The sequence below is a fragment of the Heliangelus exortis genome, chromosome Z, assembly GCF_036169615.1.
Source record: "Heliangelus exortis chromosome Z, bHelExo1.hap1, whole genome shotgun sequence".
NCBI classification, from domain to species: Eukaryota; Metazoa; Chordata; class Aves; order Apodiformes; family Trochilidae; genus Heliangelus; species Heliangelus exortis.
In genome coordinates, this window is record NC_092454.1 from 66287901 (window position 1) to 66309755 (window position 21855).

At 43.7% G+C, this 21855-nt stretch overlaps 1 long non-coding RNA gene across 1 annotated transcript; it reads left to right on the forward strand.

Annotated features, from left to right (window-relative positions):
* The first annotated feature begins 3316 nt into the window (after positions 1-3316).
* On the forward strand, positions 3317-8608 carry LOC139789867 (uncharacterized). The gene is made up of 3 exons (XR_011723272.1): positions 3317-3413; positions 7968-8058; positions 8500-8608. It is a non-coding gene; the product is annotated as an uncharacterized lncRNA (long non-coding RNA).
* The last annotated feature ends 13247 nt before the right edge of the window (positions 8609-21855 follow it).

The window sequence follows — 21855 nt, forward strand, 5'->3', positions numbered from 1 at the left end:
TCATGGGTCATCAGAGAGAAGAGCTTGTGCCTCCCTTTCCTTGGAGGAAGCAGTGAGCCGCCATGAGGTCTCCCCTCATTCTCCTCCAAACTGAACAGACCAAGTTCCTTCAGCCTCATACAGCTTTCCCTTTAAACCCTTCACCAATCTTGTAGCCCTCCCCTGGACACTCTCCAGTAGCTCTATGTCCTTTTTGTACCGTGGCACCCATCCCTGCACACAGTACTCAGGATGGGGCCACACCAATGCAGAGTAAAGTGGGAAATGAGACAATCCCCTCCCTTGACAGCCAGCAGTGCCATGCTTGGTGCACCCCAGGACTCAGTTGTCCCTCCTGGCTGCCAAGGCACACTGTTGGCTCATGTTCAACTTGCTGTCAACCAGAACGTCCAGATCCCTTTCTGCAGGGCTGCTCTCCAGCCTCTCACTCCCCAGAGTGTATGAATATCCAGAGTTCTCATATGCTGAGGCTTTCCTCTCTCATATTTTTGCATATGTGTAGGCCAACAATGAAAATACCTACCTTGCTTTCTTCTAATAATAGTTATCACAAATTAACACCTTGTCTGAACTCAAATGCATTAAAGGTAGGGTTGTATTGCTTTGATTCTAAAATAAATAGTAGACTGAGAACAAAGTATTGAGGAACTGTGTTTTGCCTCAAAATATGAAATACAAAACAAATATATAGTATTTTGCATTGTGTTCAACAGAAGAGCTTTTGTTGTCTGCACTCACTCAAGCAAAACACTTACAGTATCTCACAAGCCTATGTCTTCTCTGGCCTCCAGGAGTAACTTGTACCCATAAAGATGAAAGACTATATAATGTAGCTTAGAGTGGTGGTAGTTAGTATGCCAGTGGGAAGGTATAGAAAATTTTATTTTATTTATTTATGTACTTTAAAGTTTATTTACAATAGCTATCACTATAAAATTTAGAGCTGTAGTCACTCCTCAGAATCACTTTTGCTAGGTGCTATGCACACCGCACTGCTAGAGACTGCTAACTCTTAGTGTAGATAAAGACCAGAAGAAGGATGTCATGCTGAAATGTATTAACCTCAAGGAAGACGTACGTTATATTTCAGGTCTGTGCTGCTTAGAATATGTGATCTGAAGATGTAAATAAACTATAGTTTTTTCCAGTTGGACACTAGAGACAATTAACGACACTAAATTGGGCAGGCAGACTGATCAAAGAATCAGCCTTCACTGTCCTGCAACCTACGTCAGTTTCACTCACAGAAGGAATTGTATTCTACCTGTCTTACATGAAGTTATCTGTGGAGATGTGTAATGCCATAAGCTTGTGTAATACCTCATACTTACCCTGTTAAGCAATGTTTGTGTTCATAGTGCATCACAAACACACACTGAAGAATTCAAAGCATTGAGATCCAGTAGTGCAGCCCTTAAAGAATCTCCCTTTCACCTTCCAGAATCTGCTCACCATAGCAAGTGCAGGAAAAGCTTCAAGAAAGTTTGCATTTACTGTTGTTTGTTTGTGTTGTGTTATGTTTATTTATTAATGTAAACATCACTTACAAAGCAGAAGAAGTACAAGCCCCAGCCTAAGGATGTGAAATTTACCTCTTCAGTATGGGAAGTCTGAGAAATTTCTTTAAGAATCTCAAACTTCAAAAATGTGACAAAGATTTCATTGTGACCGCTCTTGCCCATTTTAATTGAACATGTATTTAATTCACAGAATACTTCTACTGAAAGAAGCCAGAGATCAGATGGTAATAACATAGTCTGGAGGAAAGACATGAAAGCAATATAATGGGGAAAAAAGCACAGATAAAATGCTTTAGGCAGAAAATTCAAGAATCAAACTGCAGTTTGAAAAACTGAGTGCAATGGAAGTTAAATTGCTTTTATGCAGCTTTGGAAATACAACTACTTGGCTGCATTTTTTTTCTGCCGTATCTATTTTTTGTTGCCACAATAATCTATTCAAACTATTAAGCGCTGAGGACACTCACGACTGGCAGGAGGCATTCATCAAGTCATGGAGGAGTCATGCCTGGTAGCAGCCCCTCTCTGCCTCCATTCCTGCCAAGGGGGAGCAAGAAGAGCCACAGGAGGACCCTGAAGAGGCTGGTCTGGGCCTTCCACTCCCATCTGGGTCAGTAAACACTCCCCTTGGTGCAGGCTCCTCTGAAGGGCCCCAGCAAGCCCTGAAGGGGTGGGCCATAAGAGAACCACTCCCAGACACCCAAGAAGCCACCCCACCATCAATGACGCTGGAAGGCTGCCTTAGGGGCCAGCCAAAACACATCCTCACCAGCAGCGGGGACTCAGGCTGATCCCCAAGAGATCCCAGCACCCTGAATCTACTGATTGTTCAATAAAAGAAAACTAAGGCATGAAAACTGAAGAAAAAGTCTCAGTAATACTATTAAATCCCCAATGCGGATACCCTTGCGGATCCTCCTTCCCCACCAGCCCTGACTCTGCCTCCAAACTGCTGCCACAGCTCTTTCTCCTCCTTCCAGCACCCCCCACCCCTGCAGTGAGGAGAGAAGAAGGCCACGTGCCCTGTCACAGGCACATCAGCAGCTTTTCTCCTCCCAGCCCCTGCTGCCCTTCACCACTTCCTCCTCAGAAGAGGTGCAGGAGGGGGCCGTGGCACTCGTTGCCCAGCTGGCTGACTTCATCACCACCCACCCCCTGCTGCAGGTACTGGGCAGCCCCAGTGCCCCTGAGCCCTTGCACAACCCAGGGAAGCCGGGCACCCAGTCCCCAGGAGGCTTTGCTCTTCCTTGTCCATGCTCTCTGCCAGGGCTGTCCCGGGCACAGGCAGGAACCTGGGTCTGGCAGCCCTGCCCTGCCATGGGCCACTGCTCTGGGAGAAGCCGGGGCTCATATCCTGTGCCTATGCCCACCCTATGCCCACGCCGCCTCTTCCCTCTGCTTCACACAAACCCTGCTCTTCAGGCAGTGCTCCGGCCCGGGTCACTTTGTGATGCTGGGCACTCTGGTGGGGCACTGCATTTTCTGCTGCACAAGCCAGAACACCACCATCAGCTGCCATGCAGCAGAGGCTCTCCACAGCCTGAACAGCTTCGTCCTGCAGCAGAGAAGGAAGAGAAGCTGTGTAGGGCTTGGTCCCCTCAGGGACCACTGTCCTTGGTGAGGGAAAACCCGATCCCAGCTGCCTGCTGCAGTCTGAAGACCGTGTCCTCCTACCCCTGCTCACCAGACCCTCCTCGGGGATCTGCTCCCTTCTCCTGTCAGGCTGCCCCCTTTCTTTCTTTCTTTCTTTCAGGCTGCCGCTCCTCTTTTCCCTCCTCCCCAGGGAGGTGCTTCTGGCTTAGTGACGCAGCAGTGCTGCAGCTTCGGCCTTGCTGGGAAAGCTCGCAGGCCTGGCAGGCCCGGCAGGTCGAGCAGGCCTGAGAAATGTTCTTGGTAAGAAATGCCTGTGGCTCCTGGCCAGGGGCGACAGTGTCATTGAGGGGACAGCTGATGCCCGGGGGTGACAGGGACTGATGCTGCTCCACAGCAAAGGCTCCTGGCCAGGTCCCCCATGGGACCCTGATCCCCACTGTCACTCTCCCCCTCAGCAGATCCTGACTCTGCGTTCACTCATTGCACAGCCAAGACGAGCAAGGTGACAAAGCTCTTGGTGACAAAGCTCTCCTCTCCTTCATCCCACAGATGTTTGTGAGATACCTGCAGCCCTGCCATAAGGTAGATGTGATCATCATGGCCATCAGGAATATAAGCCAGCCAGGGCAGTACAGCACCAGGGTGTCTACTTACATGTTAGACACCCTGGTGAGTCTCTGCCTTCAAGTTGCAGAATCTGAGTAGTCCATGGGTGACAGAGCTAATGTTCCATCTCACTGGGGCTCCTCTCCTCACCCTCCTCTGTGCCTTGCAGCTCTGCTGTCAGACACCTGTGACCCTCTCCAGCTGCTGCAAACCGTGTGGACCATGTACAGAATCTGGCACTTCATCATGGCTGTGGTGGCCCTGGAGAGCCTGGAGATGGCCCTCCTCCAACTGGCACAGAAATACCTCAGCAAAATGGTGGCCAGAGTGCTCCAGCGCTCCCGGACTCCAGCGCTCCCGGATGTGCACCAGGTGGGCAGCCCACCAGTTTTTGGAGCTCCTCTCCCATGGAAAGACCCTCCTGAGGGACTTCAGCCTGGCCATCCTCTAGTTTGTCCCTGCTGACAAGAGCCCTGGGTCCCCACAGTGACACCATGATCCTCTGGAGGGTGATGCTCTCCAACACCCAGGCAGCAGAGAGGGTTCTACAGGAGGCTCTCAGCAGCATGAAGAAGGGTCCCTCTGCAAGAGCTCAAGCAAGGAGGACCCATGCATCCTCTCTCTGCCTGGTCTGTGGCTGTGAGTTACTTGAGGAGGCCTTGCTGACCTCTGGGGCTGCTCTCAGCTGTTCCAGCCTCCCACTCCCCTTCCTGTCCCATCCCAAGCCTTTTTTTACAGGGGCACAGGGACATCTCCCTGCCTGGATGTCTTCTGCAGACAACCAGGATCATGAGGGAGATCCTTCTGCAGGGCCTGTGCCTGCAGAAGCTGGAGGAAATTTTTCCCCAGCTTTTCCTGGCACTGCTCTGCCAAACTTCCTTCAGCATGGAGCTGACACAGTGGGAGGAGCACACCTTCTGTGAGGAGAATGGAGACGATCAGCTTGGTCCCACCAGGTGCTTCATCCCTGCCCTCTCATCCCTGCCAGACATCTGGAGTGCAGGCAAGGGTCCTGGTGGGAGCTCTTCTCCTTGTTCCTTCCACCTGGCTCATAGGAGGTGCTTCAGCACTCTAATCATCTTTGTGGCCCTCCTCTAGCCTCCCTCGAACAGCTCCATGACCTTGTTGTGTTGGGGGTTCGTCCACCCTGGGCAGGCCAGCTATGTGATGCCATGTCTGCAACAGTTCTGCTACATGTACATTCTGTGGACTAAAAGCAAGCCTGAGTGTCCCCTCTGTAGGAGAAGGTTGAGCTCTATCTTGTACTTGGTGCAAGCAGACAACAACTTTGAGAAGAGCATAACCCCAGCACCTCCAGACCTTTCAGTTGTTGTCCAGCTGGCAGAAGGACATCTGTCTGCCCGGGATTTCCATCACCCAGCAGCATCCCAGCCATCAGCTGCAGTGCCACTGCCCAGGCAGAATCCATCCCCACCTCTGGGCCTTCCTCTTCAGAGAGAACACAGCTCTGTTTCAGCCCATTCTGCCCTGGCTACAAGAGGAGCTGGGGCTGATCTTAGAGGGTGACCAGGAAGCAGTAGCAACACAGCAGCAAGTCCTGTCCAGCAGGCTCTTCTTTGGACTGGATGAGATAATCCTGATGCTGCAAGACACCCTGGGCAGGCACCCGGGGACCTTTGTGCACTGCCTGATCAACGCTATCATGGAGCCGTGCAGCAGGGAGGCCCAACAGTGGATGGGCATGCTCCTGCTGCCAGGGGCTAGGAGGGCAGCCCAGCAGCTGTCCCTGGCACTGCTGCCTCCTGAGGAGCTCCTGCCCCCCACAGAGCCCACACAAGCCCCTTCCAATGTCCCTGCTGGAGACACCCATGAAGCAAAGCATCCCAACACCTCAACTGCTTCTCTTGGTGGAGGTCCCAGCAGCCCCCCTGATGGCCCCATTCCCATCCATGAGGAGCGCAAGGATCCAGGGAAAGCCGTGGCAGGTCCCTCCACTCCCAGCCAGGGCAAGGACTGCTCCCCTGGGGGAGCATGGTGAGCCACGAAGTGGAAGGCAAGCAGCTCTCTGGACTCTTCCCAGACCCTCAAGAGGCCACCCCACCATCCCCACTAGATCTAGGTCCCAGGAGATGCCAAAACCAGGGACAAGCCAGCAGCTGGGGAACATACCAGCCCACAAATCCATCAGAAAGGCCCAGACAGGGGTTCCCCAAGGTCAGCCTCTACCCCAACATCCATCACCTCAGGCCTGGCCTCCTCCCCACCACATCCTCTGCACCCACATCCCCAGAGCTGTGCTCATCTGTGCTGCATGGTACAGACTCCCTGTGGCAGCACCCAAACCACTTCTCCTGTGTGGAGTCACAGCTTGGTGCAGTCTCTGCATCGCCCCGGGGTTGCAGGGGAACAAGGAATTTCAGGACCCTCGCATCCCACCACTTGCAGCCTCATCAGTCATCTTCCACCTGGCAGAAGGACGACACCAGGACACCCAGCTGCCCAAAATCCCCATCACCCTGCAGCGTCCCAGCCATCAGCTGCAGTGCCGTGGCTCCTGTGGGCCATATGTAGGATGGGAGGAACTTACCAGGTCAGAGCTCAGGGGTCAGCAGTGGGAGAATTGGTTTCTTTTGGTTTGCTTTGCTTTTAAGAAAGTACTTTGAAAAGTGTTAAAGGAGGAATGTCACCACATGTCAGAACGTGATGTTCACAGCTCAAGTGAGACACAGAGCAGGGCTTGTGAGAGAGGCTGGTATCAGGTTTCTAATGTAGATCCCTAGCAAAACTATACCTTTCACTTACTTACATGTTAAGGCTATTGTTAAATGAGATTAAAGGTTTCTACTTTTATTGCATCACTTGTGTTGCCAAGAAATGGTCAAAGGCAGGATCATGAAGGATTTTGTTTTGCATTTTTTATATGCATTTTATTTTGGCAGCAGAAGGATTGGTTGTATCATTGAGACTGAGCATGCTGTTGTATGAATGGCACTGATTGTGTGGTTACTAATCTGTTCATTCCCTGGCCTCATATCAGGTTTAACAAGGGATATGGAGTGATTCTTCAATCATCTGAAATAAGAAGGTCAAGGAAGGGACAAGAGACAGGTGCTCTTTGGAACAACACATTTATTCAGATCTTGGATTGCTAAGTCTGTGGAAAATTGCTAGGTTGAGGTGTTTCAGACCTGAGGCTGGGTGAGACTAAAGCGGAGAAGTGCAAGTTGAAGAAATAATTACCAGGAGATCTTTCTGGTCTTGTTAGACTTGGGGTTCTGCATTCCTGATCAGGTCATAAGGATAGAACTGAAGTCAGGTGTTGGTCTGGAAGATGAAAACCAAGTGACATTTCTGAAAGGAATCTCAGACTTTTGGTGGTAGCTCTTACTGGAAGCTTCTTACTGCTCCTTGGCTCATAGGGGTGAGTGAATAATGCTTGTGTTTAGGCTAATTCAGTAGCTAATTCTTTATTTCTAGAGGGACCCATAGAGGTGAAGTTGAAGGTGAGGATTCAGACAAACAGACCAGAAAGGAGGAATAAAGCCAACATCATGACCCAGGTTAGTGCATTTGACAGAAACATCTAGTTCTGAAATCTGAAGATAAAGAGTAGTTCCACAGGTGTGGTTAAAATCATTAATTTAATAAAACTTGTCAGCTGCAATACTGTGGAGCTGTAGAAAGGGGTGCTCAACTAATTGGTCATCTTTTTGACAACTGACTTACCTCCAAAATTTTTTGAGTCCCTGGAACAGACATCAGGTCAGGAGCAAGGGTCTACTTTCTTGTTGCAAACTCTGAGAAAGATTGTTGCTGGATTCATAAAGTGCCACAGACCTACTTGCTGCTTTGGTAGTGAATAAGGCCAGCATACACACAGGAGGTGTGGAGATGGTTTGGATGCACATCCGTAGCTACTGCTAGTGCAAGGGCTTGGGTAAAGTTACATCTTAAATCAGGAGAAGCTGATGAGAAACTACTGGTTAAATAATACAGGTTTCCAGAAATGGCTACCATATTGGCATAGACAACATTTCATTTTTTATGAAATCATTGTGTAACAGAGAGAACAGCTGGGGATAAATGGTGAAAATAGGGGAATCATTCAGCATAGAATAAATCAGATGATAATGGGTGTAGCTTGGACATTACATTACATTGTCATCCAGAAGTCACTGACGGTCTTCCATGAAGAGTTAAAATAGCACTTAGGCTGTGGTAAAATTTGGGATGTCATGGATCATTCAGCAGTTAAGTTTCTCTGCTCTTTCCCCCAGTTTTTTTCAGCTTCTATGAAGTCTTGCAAATTGCTGTTTAGTTTTGGTATTAATTCTCCAATACAGATGGAAGATCTTTACACCAGAGACAATACTGTCAGGTAGGTGAAATCCTCCATTAATATTCAGACATTTGGTTTAGCCTGCTTGTGTCAATCATATCATAGTTCCTTGTATTAAGCCTGTGGAGGGAGATTGATTGATTGATTGATTGATTGGTTGATTTATTCTGTTTTCTATTTGTGCTCTCAGAGATATTTTTCCCCTCTATGCATAATTACCTGAGAAGAATTTTCACTCCCTGGTCAGATCTCAGTCTGGGAAGACAGAAAAAAAAAATATGTCTGCAGTATTCTCCTAAAAAAAGTTTGCTGTTTATTTCACACCAGAAGATAAACTCCTTGCCTGTTTCAGTGACCTTATTGTCACTGAATATTACATAGACCTAAGTGCAGCAAATGGTCAGAGCCCCAGAAATCAGTGGAAAAGTTTGTTTCAGGCTCACTTGTCTCTGAATGGAGATCTCTGCTGTGCTATTGCAGTAATCCACCTGCAAGCTTCCACTCAGGCTCTGCCTCAAAGGACAATTGGCAACTGAAAGGACTAACTCTCCCAGCCATAGGCGAGGAGAGGGAAAAGGGGAATGAAATGTTGCCTGGAGCTGAGTATAGGACTAACCTACCACCCCAGGCCACAGAATACTGCAGGTAGAGATACTCGTATCTTTTTCCCTCACTCTGTAGTAAGAGGGATGAAGTGTGTGTTTGTCTCAGAGCAGTCTGAAGGCCTTAAGAAAGAGGCAGCTTGAGAAGAGATAAGAGGAAAGTCATAAAGTTTGAGAAAAAACAGCTCCTTGGCAAGCCCAGGTTAGATACTGTTATCAGGAGAGACAATTAGGGGAAAACACCAAGCCAAAACCCAGTAATTCAGCTGATGCAGCAGCAGGCAGCAAACTACAAGGGAGGTGACAGCTCAACAGTACTTTCCAGGCCAGGTCAGGATGAGCAGTGGTTGGCTCACAGCTGTGGCACAGCAAGAAATGGATAGCACAAAAGGAAGAGAGATCCTAACCCAGACTCTAACCCCTGGCCCTTCTCCTAGGATGGGACCACCTCTCCCACCCTTATTCTCTGCCATGAGACCAACAGGACACTGCTGGGTCCTTGGGTGGTGACTTCCCTCTCCTTTCTTTCTCATTCTCTCTCTCAGTCTCTCCCTCTATGTGTGAGGCTGTAGGATCCCGAAAAGAATATTTGTCTCAAAACAGCTGCCCTGGCAAAGTGGACATTGTGCTTGGGTGGAGGCCTCATTCGATACCCATCTGGACTCTGTTCTCTCAAGGAGAGACCCTCATTTGGGTAACCACCCTGATAAATAGGGCCCTGTTCTCACAAGAGCAGCCCCTCCCTTAGTGGCCACCCTGACAAGCTGAACACTGTCCTTGCAAGAGGAGCCTCCTTTTGGTGGCCACCCTGACAGGCAGGACACTGTCCTTGTTTGATAAGGGACAGGGGCAGGCAAGCTGCACCCTCTGGAGGCAGAGTGACATCTTGTGTGTGCCCCAGGTAAAGCCACTGGAGAGGGTGCATGCACAGGAATAAGGGTTATTGCCATGTCATCCTATCTGGAGGGGTCCAAGTGAACACCTGGCTTCAAAAGATATGCCAAAGCCCCCCCTGAAATGGCGGGGTCAGGCAGCATAAAAGAGGCACACCCGAAATGCTGTATGTGTGCCCACCATCCAAGGACCACAACCTCCTACCAAGATCATCACTGGATCTAAGGGTGGTGATATCTTCTCTATCTCTTTATGTCTCTCTCCCTCTCTCTAATTTTGTTAAGTTTTACTACCCATTGCTTTGTTAAGTTTTGTTAGTTGTAACCTGATCTTTTGACCACTTCCTTAAATTTCGGTAAACTGTAATCCATTGGTTTGAAATTACCATCCTCTATAATTCTGCTAGTTGTAATCTCACATGCTTTATAATCTTACTCACTTTTAAGTAGTGTTTTTATACAAACCTCCTGGTAATAACCTTTCTTCCCACAGAGAGGATTCCCGAGCTCAATCTTGTGGAAGGCGTTGTTAAAAGAGATGAATTGGAGCAGAAGGATTGGGCCCAGCTGCACCCAGGCTCCTCTCTGAGGGAGTTTAGAAAGCAAGGGGCTCCAGTCTGAATCTCCCTGGGTCGACCCCCACTCTTGGGAGCCCTACACATGTCCACTCTGTGGGATGTAGAGACGTGCCCACTCCATGGGACGTGATATTTTGTTTGGCCCCCACATCTGGGGAGCTGTGCTCACTCTGTGAGATGTGACAGTGCCACACTCACCCTGTGGGGTGTGACAGAGGCTTGCCTCCCTTCCTTCCTTCCTCCCGTCCTTCCTGCCTGCCTGCCTGCCTGCCTTTTCTCTCTCTCTCTCTCTCTTTCTTTCTTTCTTTCTTTCTCTCTTTCTTTCTCTCTTTCTCTCTCTCTTTCTCTCTCTCTTTCTCTCTCTTTCTTTCTTTCTTTCTTTCTTTCTTTCTTTCTTTCTTTCTTTCTTTCTTTCTTTCTTTCTTTCTTTCTTTCTTTCTTTCTTTCTTTCTTTCTTTCTTTCTTTCTTTCTTTCTTTCTTTCTTTCTTTCTTTCTTTCTTTCTTTCTTTCTTTCTTTCTTTCTTCTTTCTTTCTTTCTTTCTTTCTTTCTTTCTTTCTTTCTTTCTTTCTTTCTTTCTTTCTTTCTTTCTTTCTTTCTTTCTTTCTTTCTTTCTTTCTTTCTTTCTTTCTTTCTTTCTTTCTTTCTTTCTTTCTTTCTTTCTTTCTTTCTTTCTTTCTTTCTTTCTTTCTTTCTTTCTTTCTTTCTTTCTTTCTTTCTTTCTTTCTTTCTTTCTTTCTTTCTTTCTCTCTTTCTTTCTTTCTTTCTTTCTTTCTTCTTTCTTTCTTTCTTTCTTTCTTTCTTTCTTTCTTTCTTTCTTTCTTTCTTTCTTTCTTTCTTTCTTTCTTTCTTTCTTTCTTTCTTTCTTTCTTTCTTTCTTTCTTTCTTTCTTTCTTTCTTTCTTTCTTTCTTTCTTTCTTTCTTTCTTTCTTTCTTTCTTTCTTTCTTTCTTTCTTTCTTTCTTTCTTTCTTTCTTTCTTTCTTTCTTTCTTTCTTTCTTTCTTTCTTTCTTTCTTTCTTTCTTTCTTTCTTTCTTTCTTTCTTTCTTTCTTTCTTTCTTTCTTTCTTTCTTTCTTTCTTTCTTTCTTTCTTTCTTTCTTTCTTTCTTTCTTTCTTTCTTTCTTTCTTTCTTTCTTTCTTTCTTTCTTTCTTTCTTTCTTTCTTTCTTTCTTTCTTTCCTTCTTTCTTTCTTTCCTTCTTTCTTTCTTTCTTTCTTTCTTTCTTTCTCTTTCTTACTCTCTTTCTTTCTCTTTTTCTTTCTTCCCTTCTCTCCTTCTCTCTTTGTCTCTCGTTCTCTCTCTTTTCTATCTCTCACTTTTTAAGATTATGCTATCAACTATAGTTTTGGTTCCTATCAGTTCTGTCTGTGTTCAATAAAATTGGGTATTTGCACCAGGTACTGTGTTATCTTTACTTTGGCCTTGTGGAATCCAAGAATCTCCACCTATCCAGCCTTTGGAATGTGACACCATCTTAGTTCAAATTAGTTTGTATCAGACAGAACAGGCCTTCTTATTTTATATTCCAGAATATTTATTTTGTACTTGTAGAGATTCTGAATATTTCTGACAACTCAGAAATGTCTAAAAATGAGTGGATCCCTCTGGTAGAAGTGTTCCTCTGCATCCAGGCAGCTGGACTTGCACTACAGCCAAGCATGAAGTGAGTTCTCTTTCACAGCAAACCTCCTGGAGTTGTGTCAGCACCTGGGCACTGCTGCTCAGTCCCTCATGGGAATAACAGGAATCCCTCCCCCTGTGCCTGGAGTTGGGGTCAGCTTTGTGCCACACAGGAATAAAATCAAGGGCTGGCTCTGTCAAGTCCTGATCATGACCCTTCCCTAGAGCTGCTGCTGTAAGGGTCTGAAAGCAGCAGGAGAAACACCTTTCTCTGTCATGGGAGTATTTGTCAGCTGGTGAAATTCAGATCTGACGCAACACTGTAGATCATTCAAGACCAGATGGAAGCAGTTTGGCCCTTCAGGCTTCCCTCATTACAGATAATTAGGGAAGCTAGAGAAGGTTTGCTAACAGTACCAAGGGTGACAACACTGCAGAAGTCTCCTGTGAGTGCAGAACTGGACCCAGGTGTCTATAGGAGCAATGGAGGGAGACCCTGCACCAGCTTTGCAATCTCAAGCAGCTGATTCCATGATATGAAAGTTGATGCTTTATCAGCACTGTTGGTGTCACACAGCCTGGGTACAGAGCATGTGATATTTCTCATCACAGTGCCTCTCTGTGGTTATGGTCTCAGAGACAGAAGAAAGCCTTAGAGGCTTCTCTTGGTTTGGGATTTTTATTCAAACCATTTAAACAATAATACTTTTTCCCAAAGTGTTGTGGTTCTGCAGCTTCTCAAAGGCCACTTGCTGAGCTAATTGTAAGTGACTTTAGAAGTCTGAGCTGGAAACTTGGAGTATTTTAACTCATTTCATCATCCTTCTGTTCATTAATGACTTCTTGCAGTTGGTTTTTCTCCACTGTTACTGAATTTTAGTATTTGCAGATTCATGTTCAGTGAGTGCAATAAAATAAAATTATGACAGTTCACATAGTGACCTATTAGAGTGTTAATGATGAGTAAATTAAGTTATAACCTTACTAAATGCAGAGATGTGAAAAAATCCTTTTACACATTATGTGACTCCAAGTAGTGCTAATTAATATTTTATGAAATTGTACAATTAAAGGGGGCTGAGAACAGTGGTAAACAGAGTAGTGTCTTATTTGCATGATGGAATATTAGGACTGTAACACAAAGAACAAAAGAGAGCAAGTGTTGAACAGTGTCTGAAGGACAGACTTCATACTCTCAGGCAGAGTAAATCAGGCTCTAGCTATGTGACCCAATGAGTGTCAGTGTGGTCTTGCAGTAACAAATGGTGGTGGATGGGAACACATATCATGTAAGAGTTGCATATGAAGGATTTTTGGCTTATTCCCATCCTCACAAGAATTTTCATACACTGAGAAATACACTCAAACAACACACAAAAATTATTCTTACCAGTGTGCCTTCCCAATGGTGAAAACCAGGAAATCAGCAAACTCATTCTTGACAACTGAAGTCTTAATTCAGCCGTGCTTTAAAGGCTTCTGTTGGCTTCATAGTAATCAAGCTCTTAAAAGCTCTACACCACTGTGTTGGAAGCTCAGTAATATTTTCCAAATGCCCATTTACCTCTTGCATAAAGTTCTGTCTCCTTCAGGCTCAGTCTTCAAAGAACAGGAATTCCTATGAAGTTAAATTGAACTCTTCTGGTTGTTTGTATCAACAGCAGTTTTTTTGTCTACTGCTGGTACAATTCTACTCATTTCAAGGGTTCTATGCATGCTAGAAATCTGGACCACATCTGAAAAAGAATCTAGAAACCAGTATAGAGCTCTTTGTCTAGTGACAAAGGTAATCTGGCTGCAATGTCCCTAAAACCCAAATGTTTCATGTTATATAGTGTGGGTGAAACAACACTGAAAAAAATTTATTTTCCTGTTTCCCATGCTGCTTTACCACTCCTTACAACCTTGATGGAGGCACCATACAGTGATGATGGTAAACAAAATTATAAAGGAGGACATCTGGTAACCTGAGACTTCCTTGATAAAGTCAGTGGAAAACTCATTGATAGGAAGCAGTTGGCAAGACAAAGACATGCTGATGGATGCAGAACAAAGAGTATATTCTGGGAACTGGTGTATCACAGAATCTCATGATTGTCAGTGGTTGGAAAAGACCTCTACGATCACATTATCCAACTATCAATGCCTCCCTCCCCCCCAGAAAAGTGAATAATATATATTTGTCAATATCTGTATCACCATGCACAGTAGAGCATGTCCTGAAGTGCCTTATCTACTCATTTTTAAATACTTCCAGTGATGGTGACTCTACCACCTCCTGGGCAAGTTTTTTCCATCACCTAACCACTCTCTCAGTAAAGAAATTCTGCCTAGTATCTACATCAAAAGGTATAAAAAGTAGCTCACTACCTGGTGAGACTTAATTTTCTACCCATTAGGTACCTGGCTGAGATCAGCAACAAAAATGTTACACGGATACATTTTCTGCATTTCCTGTACTCTACAGTGTAATGCAAGAAATGGAAGGACACAATTTTTTTTTTCTTCATTTCTTTCTTTTCTGCTCTCTATTATAATATTCACTAGCCCCAGCCTTATTGTGATACTATATTTTTAGGGAGAAGTAGGCTTTGATACACAGAGCTTTCTAGGATCAACATTCTACAGAAATTAAAGTGTATTCATCTTTTACACTCTTACTTCTTCATTAAGTTATTGAATTGTAGATTCACATCTGAGTATTTAATCATCTGCTCATTTACAGTCAGAGATTCATTAACACACTTGTTAAGATTAATTCTTTTCATGGAATACTTTTTTTTTCCCTGAAGCGATGTTTTCTGATGAAAAATAAACCCCCAGTAATTAGTTGCTGTTACTGAATTGTATAAAAAATTTATTTTTTACTGGACATTAATCTAGCTGGTTTTGTATCTAAGAAGATGAAAGTGGCCACTTTGGATCAGTCCAAGATTAACCACTTAATGGTGCTTAAGGAAGTGTAGAAGTATGGGCATATATAATACTTCTTCCACTTATGCTCTGTGGCTCTGATTGAAATTGCTCCTTTCCCAAATGAGGAATCATTTGCATATATTCAGCTACTCTCTTAATAGTTTTCACTTTGTATGAAATTGCCCAGTTTCCACTTGAGGCTATGGTACTTCTAACCTCAACAAAATAATGTCATAAGGACTTTTATTGCCTCCCTATGCTTATTCTGTTTGACTTTTATGGTTTTGACCTAAACTAAAATAAAACTGTGTAGAGGTACATGTATATACACACACGTTTAGATATACAATATGTATATATATTAAAATAATTGTTCAAGGAAGTCACTTGGACATGGTTATCTTGATGAGTTCTTCCTCTATGGCACAGTTTGTGTGCATCCTCATCAAGCCCAGTTTTTCAGACCCACAGCTCTTCAGAGCCACAGTCTTTGCCCACCTGCCCTGGCACAAAGGCATGAAGAGGTCTCATACACTGAGACAATGCACAGATGTGATGCTGTGATAACAAAGTAGGATCTCATTAGCCCTAACTCAGCCTCCAACACCATTATATCCTGAAAGAGTACCTGAAGTAGTCAACACAAGACCTATTTTGCTTTAAGATTATCAATTTCCTTTTTTTCTAGATCACTCAGAAGGTAAATGTGATGCCTAAAGTGAATGTGCTTGGCTTCCCAATATTTGAATCCATTTTCAGCTGTGCTAAAGTGGCTGCTTTCAAATTCTTATGAGGCAGCTGAGTTATCTTCAATATCTGACCAAAAGCCTGGTCCCAGGAATTATTGTAAAGTCTGCTGGTTGGCATGGCACAAAGCAGTACCACAAAGGAATTTATGAATATACACAGTTATGTTTTACAATCATATGCCCTGCCAGTCTTTTCATATTCACCTTCAAAATGCTTCAAGAAATTGCTCAGAATCACTTTTCAGATTATTGCTTTTCCTTTATATTTGTAGAATAAAAGGAAGACAAAAGGAGACACGCAACCCTGGCCCTAAACATTAGCAGAACTCCAAAGATAATCCTTGCTGTAAATCCATACCTGAACTTTCACCATAACCCTAAACCCCAGACGTAACCCTAAATTAAAACTATAGCCCTAACCTAAACCATAAAACCTATCCCTCAACTCCTAAACATAGCCATGTATTTTAACTCTATACCTTTAAACTAACCTTAAACATAACCCTTACTTTCTAAATCCAAAACATAAACCCTAAGGCTTAATCTGACCTTATACCCCAAAACCCAGTCATAACCCTAAATCTAAACACTTACCATGCAAATTACATCCTAACCTTAAGCCCTAGCCTGAACCTTCACCTCTCTCTATGAAACCAGGATTGTCAGATCTCTTTTTTCAGCAGCTGAGATAGAGCAGCTCCTCCTGGTTAATGGAAAAAAAGGTTTTGTCTTGAACACTCTAAACTATGCAGGATACTGCAACTTACTGATAATTGCTGTTGCTTCAAAGATCAGATTTTCTAATATTTTAACTGTGCAGCTTCCCATAGATATTTTAGCAGATGTTGAACTACAACCAAGCAGGAGAACGTGAGTCCACATTGAACAGATTTTACCAAAGAGTCAGGTACAACATTAGAGTACTAAGCAGAATTCATTATTTTCATACAACCATACAAGTAGTTTTACAGCAGAGACAGCAGTGAATTATGTCATTTTATTCACAAAGCTTGAAAATATAGGGGATTTAAATCTGTACAATATCTTCAGCTAAAAATAAGTTTTAAGTGTCTCAAAGATGAATAAATCTGCCTGCTGAAAAAAGCAATAGCTAAACCCCAATCCTGTCACAAATGTATGTAACTTCATTCACTGCATGATCTCTATTGTGGTTGCAGGTACAGTAGAATTATAAAATTAGGTGTTTTCTGTAAAATACTCAGTGGATTCCATGGTAAAATATGGTGATTAGCTCTGCCACACCTGATCCACTTGGTGGTTAGGGCAATCTTGTAAGAAACTTTCAGTGCTGCACTTGTCTGCTCTAGGCTAAGGACAACCTTGTTCAAATAAAATTAAGGATGTCATGTAGAGGTGGGAGATTGCTGCCTCTGTTATTTGGTCATTAGCAAACACCAGCCTAGAAAATCTCATTAGCAAATCCTTCAGTATTTTTATGGTGTTAGCTTAACTTCTAAAAAAGGCTGCAAGAAAAGAACACTACGTGCCATTCAGTATCTATCTGATAACCCAAAGCAAAGGGTAAGGCTGTTTCAGTCTGTTAAGCATTCTAAATTGGTTTGGGTTTTTTTAATTATTGATATTTGTTGAAAAAACTTAAGTAGTTTCACACTCATAAAAAAGAGAAAAGCATGGCTGTTGCTTTTGCTCATTAACCAGTGAAAGAGACACATGAACACCAAGCCAAACGTTTTTTCTTATCTAACAAGGCTTTTTTTTTTTTTTGCGCATTAAAACCCTCATGGTTTGCTGACTGAAAAGGAGATGTGTACTGTAGAAAGTAGTAATATACAGCAGAAAAAATAAACGCTTTTCTTACTGTTTCCCGGTTGCAATTTTTAAATGTCTCCCCAGTTCAAGACAGATGACTGTTAATTGCCTCCAGATGATTTCTTCTGGACTGCTATAGTACTTCAGGTTATGCACTTCCTGAAGCCGTTTCCCAGACCCAGGTTTAGACAGTTTGTTCAGCATCCTTTAAATCATCTGTAATGTACATGTTGCTTTTCAGCTGTGGCCTTTACAAAGGAATACCAGTATTTCCACTTTATTGAGACACACCATTTACTAGAAAAACTTCTGCAAAACCAGTAATAGGATCTGGACTCGTGATAGCTCACCTGGGAACTTTGGAGATGGGAGATGCTGACTGGTGAGTGCTATATTCTGCTACAAATTCTAAGTCTTGGTATATGATTAAATTCTGCTACTAAAATATAGATGTTCTGAATCCCAGTGGTTTTCAGCCCCATCTGGGAAGGATGTCCTAGGTATTCTGGATCTGAGTACAAGTCCCACTTCAGAGTCCCACCATGGAAGGGCATGCTAGTTTGGATCCAAAGGGGTCCAAGTCCAATCCCAGAAGTACTCTAGAAGTGGTCTGCATGGACTTATTAGCATAAGGCACACGAGTTTGGCATACAGACATGGGGAACATACCTGGCACAGGGAAGGGGATGCCCTTAGCCAGGGTACTACAAAATTGGAGGAAAACTGAAAGCACTGTGGGTCTACTGGAAAAATTAAAACAGTGTTGTGCAAGGAAGACTAGCAAGCACTTAGAGGTGTGGGAGTATGGCCCCACAAAGGATACCTCAAATTAAAGAAATTGGCCATGCACTGTAAAATTTTAGATTAAAAACGTCAGCAAATGGATTTTTGAAATGTATGGGATAATTGGGCATACAACCATCATAGTGAGGATGGTTGAAAATGAGTACAAAAACCTTGTGAAAGAACGTCAGCTGCAGCAACTGTGAGTAAGTTAACCAAAGTGACTGCAGAGTCAGTCTCTGCACCACCCTATTTTCAACCTGCCCCTATTTTCACTGCAGTAAGTGGGGGTGTGGCTGTGTGTTGATGTGCATCATTATTTCCCAGTATTTGTTTGGAATACTATCTGTCTTGGCCCAATGTTAACCTCTTATTGTTCCACACAGGCAGAAAGATAAGCTAATTGAAAAAAATGTGGAACTAACCCAACAGGCAGGGGGAAAGTAGGGCTGCATGGCCTCAGGTTGATGCTAAATGGGATTATGCCGATCAACCAGATAGAGTTAATTGCCAAACAGTGGCTAGAAATCTGATAAATATGATTAGTTTGCAAGGCAATAAGAGTAAATTAAATTGAAGTGGAGGAATGAGAACAGAGGTCAGAGGAACATCTCAGCTCACACTCCAGAATCTTAATAACGAGCTGGTAGCAAGTGTGTTGCTGGAACCTGCAACTATTTTAAAGATTACATGCTGAGGTGACAAAGAGAAAGTGCCAGGACATTCTATATTTTTGGAACATGTAGATGGTTTCTTACTTTCCAGCAAGACATAAAAAGATTGCTTGAAGGGAATTATTTGTCTATGTTCTGCTTTACAAAAAAAAAAAAAAAAAAAAAAAAAAAAAAGAGTCACCATGAATCTTTGAATCTTTTCCTAAGCTCCAGCTGGGTCCAGGCTATTGTAGAAACACCTCAAACCAAGACCAAAAAAACACCGTGGGGATTCTTAGGCAGAGTAGGATGCTGCAGAGCCTGGGGCTAGGCGAGTGAAGCAAGCTATTGACAAAAGCTTCCAGGCCAAAGCCTGTCTGTTGAGGTCCACAGAGAGAAAAGGCTTTTCAAGGTATAAGAGGAGCTTAAACTTCTGCTCTGGCATCTGGCACTAGGCATCGCCGGTTACTCCAATTCCTTTGAACGACTCCTGTACGAGAATAAAGAACAGAAGGCAGAGCCCTTGCCCAAATCTAGGTCCATACTGCCATCCTGTGGCTTATTGCTCAATTCGTCCAGACCCTGTAGCATCAGGGAATAATCGCTGTCACAGCGATGGCAGCAGCAGAGGCTGCGGGGAAATAGAGCAGAGGATTAGTCCTTGGTCACCCAACATCAGCGTTCTGTCCCTCAAGGAGCAGAACTGCACAAACATGGTCCCTGCAAAAACCACATCATTATGAATCAAAGATTTTAAATGCTGATAATATTCTAAAAGATGTGATGCTTTGAATGCAGCAGATTTACTGCCTGTTCACTTTGACCATGAGCTGTATCACAATCTTCCTAAGGTAGTGTTTCCCTCCAGCCACCTAGGAGAAGATCTGTAAGATCTAACCTCTGATCTAACCCCTTTTCACAGATGGATCTTCATGATGGATCTATGTCATCACATAAACATATCTACATGAATGGAAAACAAGATGTGTTGAGAAACTTAAGAGTTTCTCAAGAAACTTCAAGAGGTACTTGAAGAAGAAACTCTACAACCCTCAGTGAGTGTCCAAGGGGCTGAATCAACTGCATTAATAAAAGGAGCTTGGTGGATTTATAATCAGCAGGTAACTATTTATGCTCATTCTAAATACATTTTTGAAGTGTGCCATACAACATCTAGAACATGGAAAGAACAAGAGTTCCTTACCCGGGCAGAAAATAAAAGAAATCACTGTAGTACCCTGTCCTGCTCATACCAAAGGCTCCAATGAAATTAAAAGCCAGAAAGAAAAACAGGACAAACAAGACAAAAAAAAACACGAAAAAACCACACACACACCAAAAAAACCCCACAACCTCAAACCTGTAGTCGGGTAGGTTTGGAATAGCCTGAAGCCTGAAGACATTTACCTATAGGTGGGACCTTTGTCCTCACTAGGACCACTCTTGGATGGAGACAGGTAGGTTACCAAATTTGGACTGGGGATACAAAAACATGTCATGCTCACTGGTACCAACCCCACCCCTCAACAGGTACAGGTAGATCATAGAATCATAGAATCATAGAATCATAGAATGGTTTGGGTTGGAAGGGACCTTAAAGATCATCCAATTCCAGCCCCCGACATGGGCAGGGACACCTCCCACCAGACCAGGCTGCTCAAGGCCCCATCCAGCCTGGCCTAGAGCACTGCCAGGGAGGTGGCAACCACAATTTCTTTGGGTGACCTGTGCCAGTGTCTCACTACCCTCAAATTAAAGAGTTTTTTCCTAATGTCTAACCTAAATCTCCCCTCTTCAAGTTTGAAGCCATTTCCCTTTGTCCTCTCACTGCAATGGAGAAAGCTTTCCTGTAGGCCCTTTCAGATACTATGAGGTTGCTATAAGGTCACCTCAGAGCCTCCTTTTCTCAAGTCTGAACAACCACAACTTCTTTAGCCTGTCTTCACGGGGGAGGTGCTCCAGCCCTCTGATCAGTTTAATTGCAGCCTGGGAATAGTTTTAATAAAAATCTTTTCCTTTAAATCTCAACTGGCACCCAGATGGGAAGGGCTGTATAGTGTCTTGTTCATTTGCTGTCAAGGTTACAGGAAAAGTTCCAGCCTGGATCTTACCCTCACAGATTAAATTAATTCCTAAGGAACATCAGTTAAATGAATAACCTCCAGCTATGCAGAACCCCACCAAGGCTGCTATGGAGATAAAAGCTGGGACCAAAACAGTAAGGAATTCCAGAACCACATTGCTGTTTTTTCATTTCCAGATACCTGGAGCAGAGGGGCTCCTGCAGCGTGGCTGAGTGTACCACAGAATGCTGTTAAAAGAGGACTGTGTCCTGTACATCCAAGCAAACCTCCAAGAAAAGAACTCAGGTTTTATCAGCAAGGCTGGCTTCAGTTCTACTGTAACTGCAGTAGAATGTGGAATGTGTACTAATAATCATTTTAAAGGTCATTAGGAATGGTGGAAAATACTGTTCAGCACTGGGAACTTGATTATCAGTGTTATTAAGATTTTTTTTCCTCTGTAGTATTATTCTCTTACTCTTTTGGTGCTTTTTTGTGTTCAGACTTGTTTACAAAACATGATACTCAGACATTTGTAAGGATATTAAGCAAAGCGTTTCATTATTATGGTCTTGGCGTCTTCGTGGCTCATGTTGATTGGCTGCGTGTTGCTGTCCACACACCTGTTGTCACGTTGCGATTGGGTACTGCTTATCATCCTTGTCCTGCTTTGTTGATCGCAGGCCTAACTTTCTTTTTCTCAGGGGCTCAGAACTGGTTAAATACAACTGTTTATGTGCTGTCTATGCGATGTTTTCCCATCCTGTTATTCTTCTTTTCTGCTGCCAACTCCCTTATCTTTTTCCCATAGCTGATCTTTTAGTAACCTTGCAGCTGGGCCTCAAGGCCCTTAGCTCACTCTGGCTAAAGCTAATTAGTCAGGATTGCTCACATGTCCGTTTTCTTCCAAAAACTCCCAACAATTCCCCCTTTTTGTTTTTTAGCAATCCAGACTTGCTTTATCGTGCAAGATAACATGCTAAACAACATACTACTAATACAAAAGCAATAATAACATACCAATAATCAAAACCAATAATAACAAATTGATAAACCTTGTCTAATTAAATCTCTAAGGTATCCCCATATCCTTAAGCGATTTAACCATTCATTTTACCCAGTATATGCAACAGTTAATTTTTTCATGTTATCTTAATCAATCGCTTTTGGTTGTGAATTGACTGAACGAT